This window comes from Balearica regulorum, chromosome 5 (assembly GCF_011004875.1).
Source record: "Balearica regulorum gibbericeps isolate bBalReg1 chromosome 5, bBalReg1.pri, whole genome shotgun sequence".
NCBI lineage: Eukaryota > Metazoa > Chordata > Aves > Gruiformes > Gruidae > Balearica > Balearica regulorum.
In genome coordinates this window covers 17,945,072-17,957,255 of record NC_046188.1, presented here as the reverse complement: position 1 = coordinate 17,957,255, position 12,184 = coordinate 17,945,072, and the positions used below count along the sequence as shown (strand labels likewise).

General features: G+C 38.6%; 1 protein-coding gene across 1 annotated transcript in view; it reads left to right on the top strand.

Moving 5' to 3' along the window:
* Positions 1–12,184, top strand: part of SLC24A4 (solute carrier family 24 member 4) — a 410,963-nt gene that overhangs the window by 215,435 nt on the left and 183,344 nt on the right. The window lies entirely within an intron of this gene.

The following is a 12,184-nucleotide window of genomic DNA, read 5'->3' as shown; positions in this document are numbered from 1 at the left end:
GGGGGCTCTCCGCGCCGTGACCGGCTGTGGCGCCTGTTGACGTCGTGCCTTGGGCAGGAACGGGTCGGCGCCGGCTGTGCTTTCCCGTTGGAACTGTCCTGGGATTGAGGGGCAGGATGGAGGCAGAAGGCCCAGAATGGGAAGGTGGAGGAATGTGCCAAAGGGTAGTTCATTAAATGAGGGAAGAAAACTAATGCCCCAACGTCATCCTTGTGTACTTCAGCCAAGTTGGCCAGCAGGGTCCTGGCTTCTTGCTTCAGACTATGCCTGGCCTTGCTCATGACCTGCTCCTGGCTGCGCACGAGTGGCTCAGGTACGGTGCGGAAATCTGTACGTACCAGTAGAGAGAGGTGTTGCGGTGTTTTGGTTATGTACTACAAAAAAGCCTGAAAAACGCTTCTGTAAAGTCTCCATTTTTAATGAGAGAGAAGCAAGGATCATTTTTGAAAAGTAGATGCACATGCTCTTTGCCTAATAAACCACACAGAAGGGACTGCACCAGCTTCCCCCTTTGCGTGCTATCAGATTAAAAACCCAAACAAGTTTGCATTTTTTTAGCAACCAGCTATGTTTTTGAACATCTGCAGAAAGTCATAGTTTTGCTCTGAGTTTGCCACTTGCGTTATTTGCACCGTCTCAGCTTTGCTTATGATCAGAATTGTTAAAGGTCATTACAGGTTAATCATCAGTACTTTTCTGGATGGTGGAGTCCCCAGTAACCTAGCACGCCTCCTGACACAGTCAAGCTGATAAAATTCGGGTTGGTTCGGTAATAACCTTTTTGAACTGACAAAGACCATCACGCTGATTACCCAACAGGAAAAAACAAGGCCTAAACCTTCCTTTCCCCTCAATTTGATTTCAGCTTAGTAGCCGCATGGGTTATGCTTATGTTTTGAGTGTTATCCTCCAGCCCTGAACATTATGTAATATCAGTTAAGAGCATTGCTGACCCATCATCCAAGTCCAAAGGTGTTTTTCATATTGTTTGTTATAGCTGGGCTATGTGAGGTAAGTATACCTTATGTCAGCTGTCACTTCTAAAAAGTCCAATAAAATAATTGCCAAATAACCTGTCTAGAAATTCTACATTCATTAAACATCAGCAGGATGTTCCTTATTGTGAAAAATAATAGATGTGATCACCCCTCCAGGAATCCTGGATCTCAGTTAAATGTGTTAGACAGGTACTAAAAACACTCAAGTAATACTCAGATTTTTACTACTGAACGCGGTTACTTCTTTGATGGTGTGAGAAAGTTAGCAAGCCTTCCTGAACGAGGTGGGAAGTTTGTGTAAAGGAAAGATATGAATGGTGTTGCCGGGTATGTGGGCTGAGGTAAGCTGCGAGATTGCTAAGATACAGCTGCAGGGAGTCTCAAACAGAAGCGACTAGATCTCCTGCAGCAGGAATCCAGTACGATCCCTGCGGCCACTGCTACCATGGAAAAGAAGAAATGAAAGAAATAATGCTCTGTCAATCACACAAACACACATTTTATGGCTATGTAAACAAGCATATGTATATCTTTTCAAAAACAGAAAACTACATAAGTATGTAAAACCATGGTGTTATGAAATGTTTTGCTCCTTGTTCTGACAGCGCTAAAAAGCAAAAGTAGCCATCAGCCACAGGTTTCATAACAAAACTTCGACTCTCTGGAATGCAGTTCTACCAACCCACCAAAGCCACAAGCTACAAATGAGAACTAAGATGCTAGCAAACTCTGAAAGTGTTAATAAATGAGGACAAAAAACACCCCCCAAATGTGAAACAAAAACTGCAGATAAGGTGAGTTCTTTCTTAATGGTGAGATTTTACCAACCAAGGATGGGAAGTCCTACAGACCGCAAGGCTGCTGTACAGTAAGGATTGGTAGTTTAGCTCTGATTCTTTTTTGCTAAGAGTGCTCTGAGGGGATTCTCACTCCTACCTCCAGCGTTGCTGACACCGGGCTGGCTGAAAGTGCTGGCATGGTAGTAGTAGTTCTGGTAAAGCACAGACTTCCCCAAATGAGATTTTACAGATTTCTGGCAGAAGTGTAAATGTTCTGAAGATGTTTTAACACAGTTATTTATGGTACCATGCGACTAACCTCACAGCTGATGAAATTGGACTGAAAAATCATTAGTTTTGCTTTTAATCTGCCAGGAGAGATATTTATAAAAATGTACAGGAAGCCATTCTGGACTGCATGTACATTTCTCCTTTAACAGCATCTGAATAGATCAAGACTTTTTTTTAATGAGTCAAGGACATTTTTAGCTGGGAGAAAATGGACTGGAATCGTGAATTGAGCTCACTCAGAGCATGTACCAGGGAGCAAGATGCAGAAGTTATACACTGGTATAGTAAGTGAATGCAAATCAGATGACTATTAGATTAAAACCCAGCTAATACACCACAACACTCCCATAAGACTTTGTAAATTCTGTAGGGAATTTTTTTAAAGAAAGTTTTCTACTTCTTGGAAAAATTGTCACCAAACATTATTGAACATTTTCAAAGGGAAAGATAGAATGAATCCATAAATATGTCCTGTGTGGGTGAATCTGGAAAATAAAAGAGAGAAAATTATTTTATTCATTAAAAGCGCATTTTTAAATTATTTGATTCAGTAACAATGTTTAAGAATGCAGAGGCCAAGACCACACCAGTTATGTTGGATCCAGAGCTGATTAACATACTGTTATCGTGATAACCAGATGCTTATTCGGCCACTCAAGTACAGGTTTACTCACGCAGTCACTTGTTTCAGGACATTTTAGGTTTAAAGTGATTTGCCATATAAATATCTTTGTATGTTTGCATAATATTTACCAATTTGATACTTGAGTATGTGAGATAAAAGGCCATTTCTTCTCTTCCATCTCCTCTTTAGGACTTAAAAGGATTTTCCTGAGCCACTCTGTACCCAGTCAGCTGCCCCCCAGCCCCAACACAGCAATGAACTGCTTCTACAAGATCAACAAGTACTAGTAAATGCTGGATTCTTAATCCCAATTTAAGTGATTGCTTAACAGTAGTCCTAGATTGCAGATATTCATGTAATTTTAAGCTTCCTTGACTTTTTTGTAATTTTAAGCTTCCTATTTTAAACATTTTAACAAATGCTAATTCTTTGTACTAACTTGATAGCTATTAGCAAAACAAAATAAGAAATTCTGAAAAAAAGCGCTAGTATGTAAGGTAAAAAGTGGGAGAGATTTATGGTAAATGAAACAATGTGCTGAGCCTCGTCTTTCAACATCTTCACCAGCAATGAGATTAGATTTGTCAGACTAGTAGTGATGCATGTCTAGATGCCTTGTGAAGGCAAACATCAGACGTAGTTATCCCATATGTTTGAAAAGAGGGAAGATTTAGTTCTCCCTTTAGCAAAACTAATAGATTAACAAGGGGGTGATCTTAGCTATGAAATGATTAAAGGAAAAAACAATGTTCATCTTTATTTTGGGAGGAAAATCAGAAGAGACTTACATGAAGTAACCTTAATTCTGAAACAGAGAGAGTTAATGGCAGGCATATCAGCATGGAGATAAACTGAGATTAAGCAAGTCTGGGAGGCAGAGGGATTCAGAGGTTTAGTTCACTTACATCACTAGGGGAATATATACCCATACGTTTTGAGAGGGAGTGATGGAAAACTTTATCCCTATAGCTTTGTACATGCTTTCTTCAACTGTTCTGACAGATTTAACTACAGTTGACAGTGTTCAAGATAGTGGATTTCTGTATTTTTCTTGGAAATAGGTGGGCAAGTAGAGGGAAAAGGCTTGAGACAGCACCAGAGAAAAACAGTGAACACGACAACCCTTTTTATAGGAAGGGAGAGAAAGGTGAGAAGAGTTAGAGCAAAGGATCAATTTGTTCCTTTTATATATATTTTAGTGAGAGAAATCTGTATGTATATATGTTGATATAGAATATCTATATACTATACATATACTTTTATATACATTAATTTTCTTCATTAGCACACACACTCCAGTTTGGGAGAAAGATTTGCAGATCAGAGCCTCATTACATGCAGAGTTCCTCAGCACTTAGTGGTTCCTAGTTAAGTTTTGTGTATATCACATCAATAAATAACTGAATGAACTGTAGTGTAGAAAAGAATAATTAGAGGTTGCAGAAAGGTCACTTATGAGAAAAGATTGAAAGACGTGGGGCAATTTAGTATAGACAAGCAAGATCCAGGAGAGACACTCTAATATGACACATAACAGTTGCTGCAAGAGAAAGGTAAAAATATTTTCATGTCTCTGGAAAACAGAACAAGAAATAACAGTCTTAAAATGCAAAAGGTACCTGTAGATTAGAGTGGAAAACATTTTTTAATGATAAGGTACTAAAGCACTGGCCTAGGAATGGTCCTTAGCATTGAAGCCTACAAATGACCATACAAACAGAGTTTCTTCCAAGACTAAAAGAAGTTAGATATTTTTTGTTGTTCTCTGCTTTTTGGGGAAAGGCAACAATCTCCCAGGAAATGTACTATTTCTGTCAGGTCAATTCTCCAGGCAGAGCTCTGCTGGGGAAGGAGGAGCTGAGGTTTACACCATGAGACTTTATGTCTGTTCCAAAAAATAAATAAATAAGCAAGAGTATGAAAGCATGCCAGGAGAAGACACTGATTTCTGCAAAATTGCAAAAGGAGCATGGGCAGCACCGACACTCAACGGAAGAGTAAAGATGTAACTGAAATGCACCTGGGAATTTTCTTTATGGTGGAAGTATAAATTTGGTGCAAAGAATTTGGGACATATACTTCTACCGTGATCTGTGTCAAAAGCAGGAGAATAGGAAAACATATAGACACATATGTAGAAGAAGACAGAGCTTAGAGGCATCCTGATCGAGGATCTGTCTGCACATAACAGTTTTATATTTGTATCTGGGAAAGTCTGAATAAGTATGCCAGAAAGTTTAAGCGCAAGACAGTTTGGTCATTACATACACATACAGAACAGCATCAATTTCAAACTGAGAAATACTTCCTTGAATGTATGCTCGCACCGAGAGCTGAGAAAAGGCTCATCAGAAAAGCTAAATGCACTCATTTTAGGGTTCAGTTTTATCCTACAGAAAACATGGAAGTGACTCCTATCCCCTTGTGCATCTTTTCTAGACGACACCTTTCTCCCTTTGTAGCAAAGTGTTAAGTAAGTTGTATGGAAAAAACAAGGATTTGGAGTAGAATAAAGTAGGTGTGAGGTGTAGCCTCAAATATCCGTATGATCAGGAAATTCAAGGGAAGGACAAAAAACAAGCAGGGAGGAGGGAAAAGGGGAAGAAGGCTAAAGGTTAAAAGACTACAAACACGTCCTTGCAGACAGTGGCTTCCAAATAACCTGGCTACGCAATGGGGAACTTATTTAAAAAAAAATGTGGAATAAGGTAATGGCCAGCAGTAGGCTTAACGGTATTATTTATTGCAAATCTAGTTCATCAGCATTTTCGTACCTATAAAATATTCACTGAAAACTGTGAAAACAAACGCCAATTATGAAGTGTATACACCCAGAATAGGATTCTCTGAACTTGGCATCCGTTGTCTTTTTTCATCACCTCAGGCAATCGTGGGAATCCTCATATCTGACTGACAAACTTCCTAAACTTCACTGCATGCATCCCCTTGATAATGATGTTTTTCCTGCACACAATTAATGTCTAAATATGTGATACGTTTGCAGTATCTTTGTGGATATTTGCACTCAGATTGCAAACAGTCGAATTACCCGTTCCCATTATCAGGAAGAATGCTCTTTTCTCTCTCTGTTGGTTAAAATAACACTTCCCTCCATATTAGATTCAGGTTTGCCCAGTCAACGTACACATTTACAGCTCCAGGATTAATCCATGTAATTCCCAGTTAAGCCAGGAAATTGCCAAACTGGCCCAGTGAAGACCTTCCACCCAGCACTCACATCACCAGCAGTGCTTGCCTTTGTGCTGGCAGTCTGTTGAATTTTCTGTCAGGCTCAGATCTGTTACTCTCCTTTTCAAAACTTCTCATAGCCTATATGGGCCACTTCAGCCGAGAGTGGTTAGGCAGACCTCGGGCAGTTGTATTGCACTGGAGTTGCTGAGTTTTCACCCGCAGGAGTGAGTACGTGCCTGCAGAAGATAACAGTTTCTTAGTAAAAAATTCCTCCTAGAGACATGCTGTATGGAAACTTAGGTGCCTTCAGGATAGATAAGACCTGTTAAATTTGTCTTCCACAGTTCTACTGCCAAAAAGGGAAAATATATATCTTTACTGAGAGAAAAAGGAGAAACATTCAATAGCAAATTGGTAGTACGAGAGGAGCCAGGTATAACAGAGGTGAACAGCAAAAGGGTTCAATTACTTTAAATCTTTTTATTGAAAAGTGCCTGTTTGCAAAGATTTTCATACAAATGTTTTGCCTTATCAAGTTTCAATAAGTATAAAAAAAAGCAGGAGAAACATCATTGGTCTTTCATTCTTTACATCAAATTGCATCCTCTTGGTGGAGGTTAGACCTCAACCCTTTTAGAGAATTATTCTGAGTATCTTGAATTCTTTTCAACAAATAATGCATGAAAATGCATGAAGAAAGGCATATGGCTGAATGCAAATAAACTCCCAAATCCTCAAATGACATTTTACTCTCCAGACTTTGTATTCTCAAAGTTGCTGGTTTTTAAATGTCACTAGGCACTTTTGGTCTCCTAACTTTGATAATTCTGGCAGCATCTAGGAGGGCTGGCTTTGTTTCACATTAGAGGAATAGTATGCTAGCTCTGTCATTTGTGTATGGAAAAAGGAAGTAAGATAGTGAGGACACTGCAGGAAAAATTTCATTGTGATTTATTACAGGAAAAGAAGGAAATAGGAGTAATGAAAGAAAAGACATGCAATAACAACAGGAAGACTGAAAGACTCTGTGTGTGTGAGTGTGCATAATACTGTTGATTTATACTGCAAGAGAAGGAATACAAGCACAGCCTAACTTTGTGTTTCATTTTGATGCAAAAGTGAGGATGCAACAGTGGAGACAGAACAACCTTTCCAGGGTGTAAATGAGCAGTGGTCTAACTTCAAATATCCCAGCCGTGAGTTAGCTATGTATTCTTGCCTGGGTCCATTGCATTGCACCCCTGCACCTTGTGTATATTCATGTACCCACAGTTACAGCCACTAGCTAGAGTTAAGAACTTCCATCATTTCATGTTAAAATAGAGCTCTCTTAAATGCCCTCCTCCTCCCCCTAAACTCCTGTCACTTTACCCTAATGTTTTCTATGCTAGATGGTTATGGAATATTTGCTTTCTAATGATTTTCAGTTTATAAATCATTCAGCCATATTGAGGAAAAGGTGTGTGTTCAGGTAAAAGGAAACAGAATTGTGCCTCTGTTTACAAATTCTCTAGTTGAGATGCTCTTGGACCCGTATGCTGTGAAAAAACCCCCTATTAATTATTAAAGAAATTAGAAGAAAAAAATCTTTGAATGCCTTTTAAATGCAAAGACATCACCTCTGGCTCTGGAAGTCCCTGAGTCAAAATCCCAGGGAGAACATAGCTGAGAAGTATCGCCTGTCCTGTTCTTAAACCTTCCCTCATCCCCTGCAGTTGGCCACTTTGAGAGAGATTTGTGCTTTGACTGGCATAGTTGCGCTAATATAACTGAGAGGAATTATGTTCAAATCATGGCCATGACTTTCTGCTGTATTTTTGAGAGGTTAGTCACATCTGGACAAGTTACATACCTTCAGATCCCAGAAATGTTTTGAAGGTTGGTGATTAAAATTTTCCGAAAAGTTCGTAAGCACTGAACATGATCTGCCCCCAACATTTGTATATTTTGACCAGACCAAACCTGCTTTGCTCTTTAGTTCCTCCTTGCTGTACCTCAGTTCCCCATCTGGAATGTGAAGATACGTGTAACACCACTTGTCTCAGAGGCTGTGGGGGTGTCAACTGCATATCATGAGCTAATGTGGCAGCTGGAGTGAGAGTAGCCTTACTTAGTGTAGGTGAGGTCATGCAAGGTAGCTAAAGGAAGAGGTTTTTTACCTCTTTTTATCTTAATTTACCATGGAGTACCTGTGGGGACATGGGCAGATAGCATCGAGGTGTAACTTTTCACCTTAGCTTTTCTGCAGTAACTGATTTCCCTGCCCATATTCAGTCATGCAAAGTCATAGGCAACAGTCATACAAACTTACGGGGCAAGATCATACCATTTTATTCAGTGATGCTTTTAAGTAATGAATGGCATGAAGCCACATTCTGAATATTGATAATCAAATAAAAGTTTAAATGACAACTTATCCAGTGATCATCACATTATTTTCCAATCCTTGATATTTGGTATATTTTCAATATACTGCATGAAGCAAAGACTTTAGTCCAAATATGTAGTTGTGTCATAATATATCATGACACATATGTAAAAGAAGGCTGAATTAAGATGACATGACCAACCTTTATTTTTTGTTGCTATATTTTGCAATTTTTGTGTTTTTTCAGCACATTTCAGTATAGAAAATAACTGCCAAAGCCTTATTTCGATATACTTAGAAAAGAGAATCATTAACTAAGTACAAGTCCTGTGACTAAGTATCTGTTTTGCCTCTGCAACCTAACAATTTCCCTTCATGAACAATGAAAAACCTAGGAATATGCTCAAAGTGGAAAATGGTAATTTTAAAACAGAAATAATATTGTCAACTGCAAAAACTGCTTCTTTTTTCATTAATAAAAATCAGAACTAAAGCCCCAATTGTTTTCTTGCTCTGAATTTTAAGGAAGTGATTTGTAGTAGATATTTTCTAGCTTTGTTATTTAAATCTACTTACAATGAGAGCTATAATAGGAAAAAATAACGTGTGCAAAGTATTGGTAAAAATTACTTCTACTTTGAATATGAATAGGGATGTAAAGGCTTTGCACAGAGAGCCTAATTTTTCATCTACGGCTAGATATGAATCTCTTACTTTTCATGCTTGCAGACAGAGAAGTGCAGCCAGAACATTTCAAACTATGCAGCAGCCTATGTAGCATTTCAGATCAGGGCCTGGACTCTTGGGAGGGCACCTGTAAACTAGAAGGCACCTGTAAAATTATCAATGGTAGTTAATGAAGCCGTATGCCCCATGTGACAGAATTAAATATTCTCACCACTCAGCCTAGCAGTCACAGGATGCTTGGAAGCAGCTGTTGATACAGCAGACGTATGGGACATTATAAATAGGTCAGTGAAACAGGCAGCAAGTTCTCTTTCCTTCCTTGTTATTCCCTGCCACCCTGCAAATCCTTGCAACCTGAGAACATCAATTATTGGAATAAAAATACAGACCTCAAAGAAGCACCAAGGAAAGAGATATCACTGCGCTAGATTTCTCTATATTATTCAGGGTCTAAACCATTAAACTTTCTGCTCAATTTTTTTTTCTAATGTTGTAAATGGAAACATTATCTTTTGAGACTATCAGGAATTGTGAAAATGTAAATGGAACAAACTTTAATAGTGTTGATGTAAACTTTATGTCTTCTCAATGATCAGGCAATTGCAAAGATTACGCACCACACTAGGAGACATTAAATATGGGTAAAAATTGTAGTGGAGTTGCTACATTTTATCAGAGAACTCAGAAGGAATAAATGTGTTTTCCAGTTACACATAAAGCATGATTGCTTTTATGGAATTAATCTATAACCCAACAATTCAATATAAAATCTATACAGGACTTACAGGATTGGGTTACCTCCCCTCTCATCCCGTCCCTTTATCAATACAGATCCCATTTTTTAAGATTTTGTTTGAACAGGGAAAGAGGGTTGCCATGGAATGTACTTCAAGGTAAATAACTATGTCATCTGCAAGAACCAGTAATTCTCAGGCTGTGGGCAGTTCAGATGTGGTCCTAGGAGCTTGCCTATGTAATATTCAATAAAAGACACTTCTTTCCAACCATTTATTCATCTAAACTAGGTTATATCCGTAAGATGATCCAGTCAAATAAGCACCATGCAATGGCTGTAGAGTGGAATAGGACATGATAAAATGTGTGTTGCATTCCACTTGCTGCTTATATAACTCTGCTGTGGGTATATTTCCTAAAAAGGTTTTCAGACTCTAACTAATGCAGAGGAAAGCTTGCTAGATGCAGTGATACAATTAGATACTTTCTAGATTGCAATATGCTTTGTTTTTATCCCCTCTATAAACCAGAGATAATCTAGGGCATTGGCTTTGGCCCTTCCTGTTTCTTTCCAACATTGAGAATAGATCTGTTCATGTCACTTTGGTCTTCGATGATCTAATACTTCAAACATTCACAATCACATGTGAATTTTCCACTGAGGGGATTTGTAATGTGTTTTGAAGACCAAACAAGTGGAATAAAACTAGAATTAATTTGTAATTAACACAATCTCTTAAAAACCTCTCCTCTTTCTTATTGGTTTACATGAAAATTACTTGTGCCATTGCCTGTTGAAATATGAACAGATGGTACTATAACACTTAAGACAATCCTGCCACATACCATAAATGCCTTCTGCTCTAGGATATTATGATTAACTTGAGTCATGTAGATGAGCTTCCCATCCCACATGATTGGCATTGGTTGGTAGGATTTTAAATATTAAAGAGAAGATACCCTACATTTTTTTTTTTACTTCTGTAGGGTGCTGAACTCTGTTTTTCTTAGTGTCTGAGAAGGTGATACATTCACTGATGGTTATGTGCAGCTCAGTCACATGATGTAGAAGCTGAAGGTTGTGAATTCATTTGGTTTATTATTTCCAATGTGTTGCTTAAACTGTCATGAGGCAGGATGGGTTTTCTATTAACTCAGGCCAGTACTAGCACCGTTGAGTATGTTCTGAATCGGCAGCAGGGCTAATGTCTCCTCCTTGGATTTAGGTCCTAAAGAGGCCCTATGATAATGGATAATTCATATCTGTAGACAAACATTTTGGAGCCTTTGTCCTAGACAGGAGCTCTCCACAATCTTCCCAAACCTTGTGGGTTCCCCATAGGAAGAGGATTACTATGATAAGATGTAAGGAAACTTCTGTAAACCAGCGGCTACATGATAACAACATTCAGTGTACCTGTGAATTTAACCGGAGAGTACTTGTAAGGTGTGATCTGACAAGAAGACACCTAGAGCTCTGGGGAAATATGGATGTAAGCCACCAACCATGCATTCAGCATTATAATCAGAAACTCTGGAGGAGAACAGATCCTCAACAGAGGAGGATCTGAAGTGGCAGGAGCTGTAAGTGTTGTCTTCATTCACATTCTTGCTGGTACCTCAAGCATGAGTAGAAGTTCTCCATGGAGGAAGTATAGTGGTTAGTTGCAATATGTTGGTATAGAAGATTGTTTGAGAAAACAAATAAAGAAGGAGAGTGGGAGAAAGAACAACAACAACAAAATCTAACCCAACCTAATATTATGTACACTTTATCAGCTAACCTACTAAGAATAAGCATTTACAGAAAAAGAGAACAGCCATAAAGCTTGAAAGAGTTCAAGTACTGCAGGTTTGGTACACTGTGTCACAGATGATGAGAGTGAAAGAAGTTACAGTCACAAGTATGGGGACATGCACAGGGCGGGAGTCCCTCTAAACAATGCTCACCAATTGTCTTCACTTACACACTTCATTTGAGAGACAGTCTGAATAGTAAAGTGTATATGGACAAGAATGTGAGAGAGATGTTGAGCTCTCATCTAAATCCGACATCAACCAAAAGGTTTTGACTTGAAACAGTGACTGAAAGTTACTGAAAATACTGTCTCTAAGTCAGAGTAGACTTACTTATTAAGAGTAAGTAAATGTGAACTTCATTTTGTCAAAGGAATTTGCTGCATTATACATTTGTTTTTAGGATTGAAGCAATCATGAAAGAAGATCCATTCTTACTCTTTTGCATGTGACATTAGCTGTATTCCCGAAACTATCTCCTCCAACCTTTGCCTTAGCTGACGTGTCAGATAACTGCAGTTGCGAGATAGCTTTCCACAAAAAGTTTTGTTTTTCTTCTTCGCTCACCATCATGTGCTTAATATGCAAAATAGATGTCCGGGGCTCCACTTCCCCTTTCAGCTAAAGAGTACAGTAACTTTGAGACAGATGAAACAACATCACAGGAGAGGGGTTCTTTTCTTCTTACCCTACTATAAAAACTGTTCTGAAA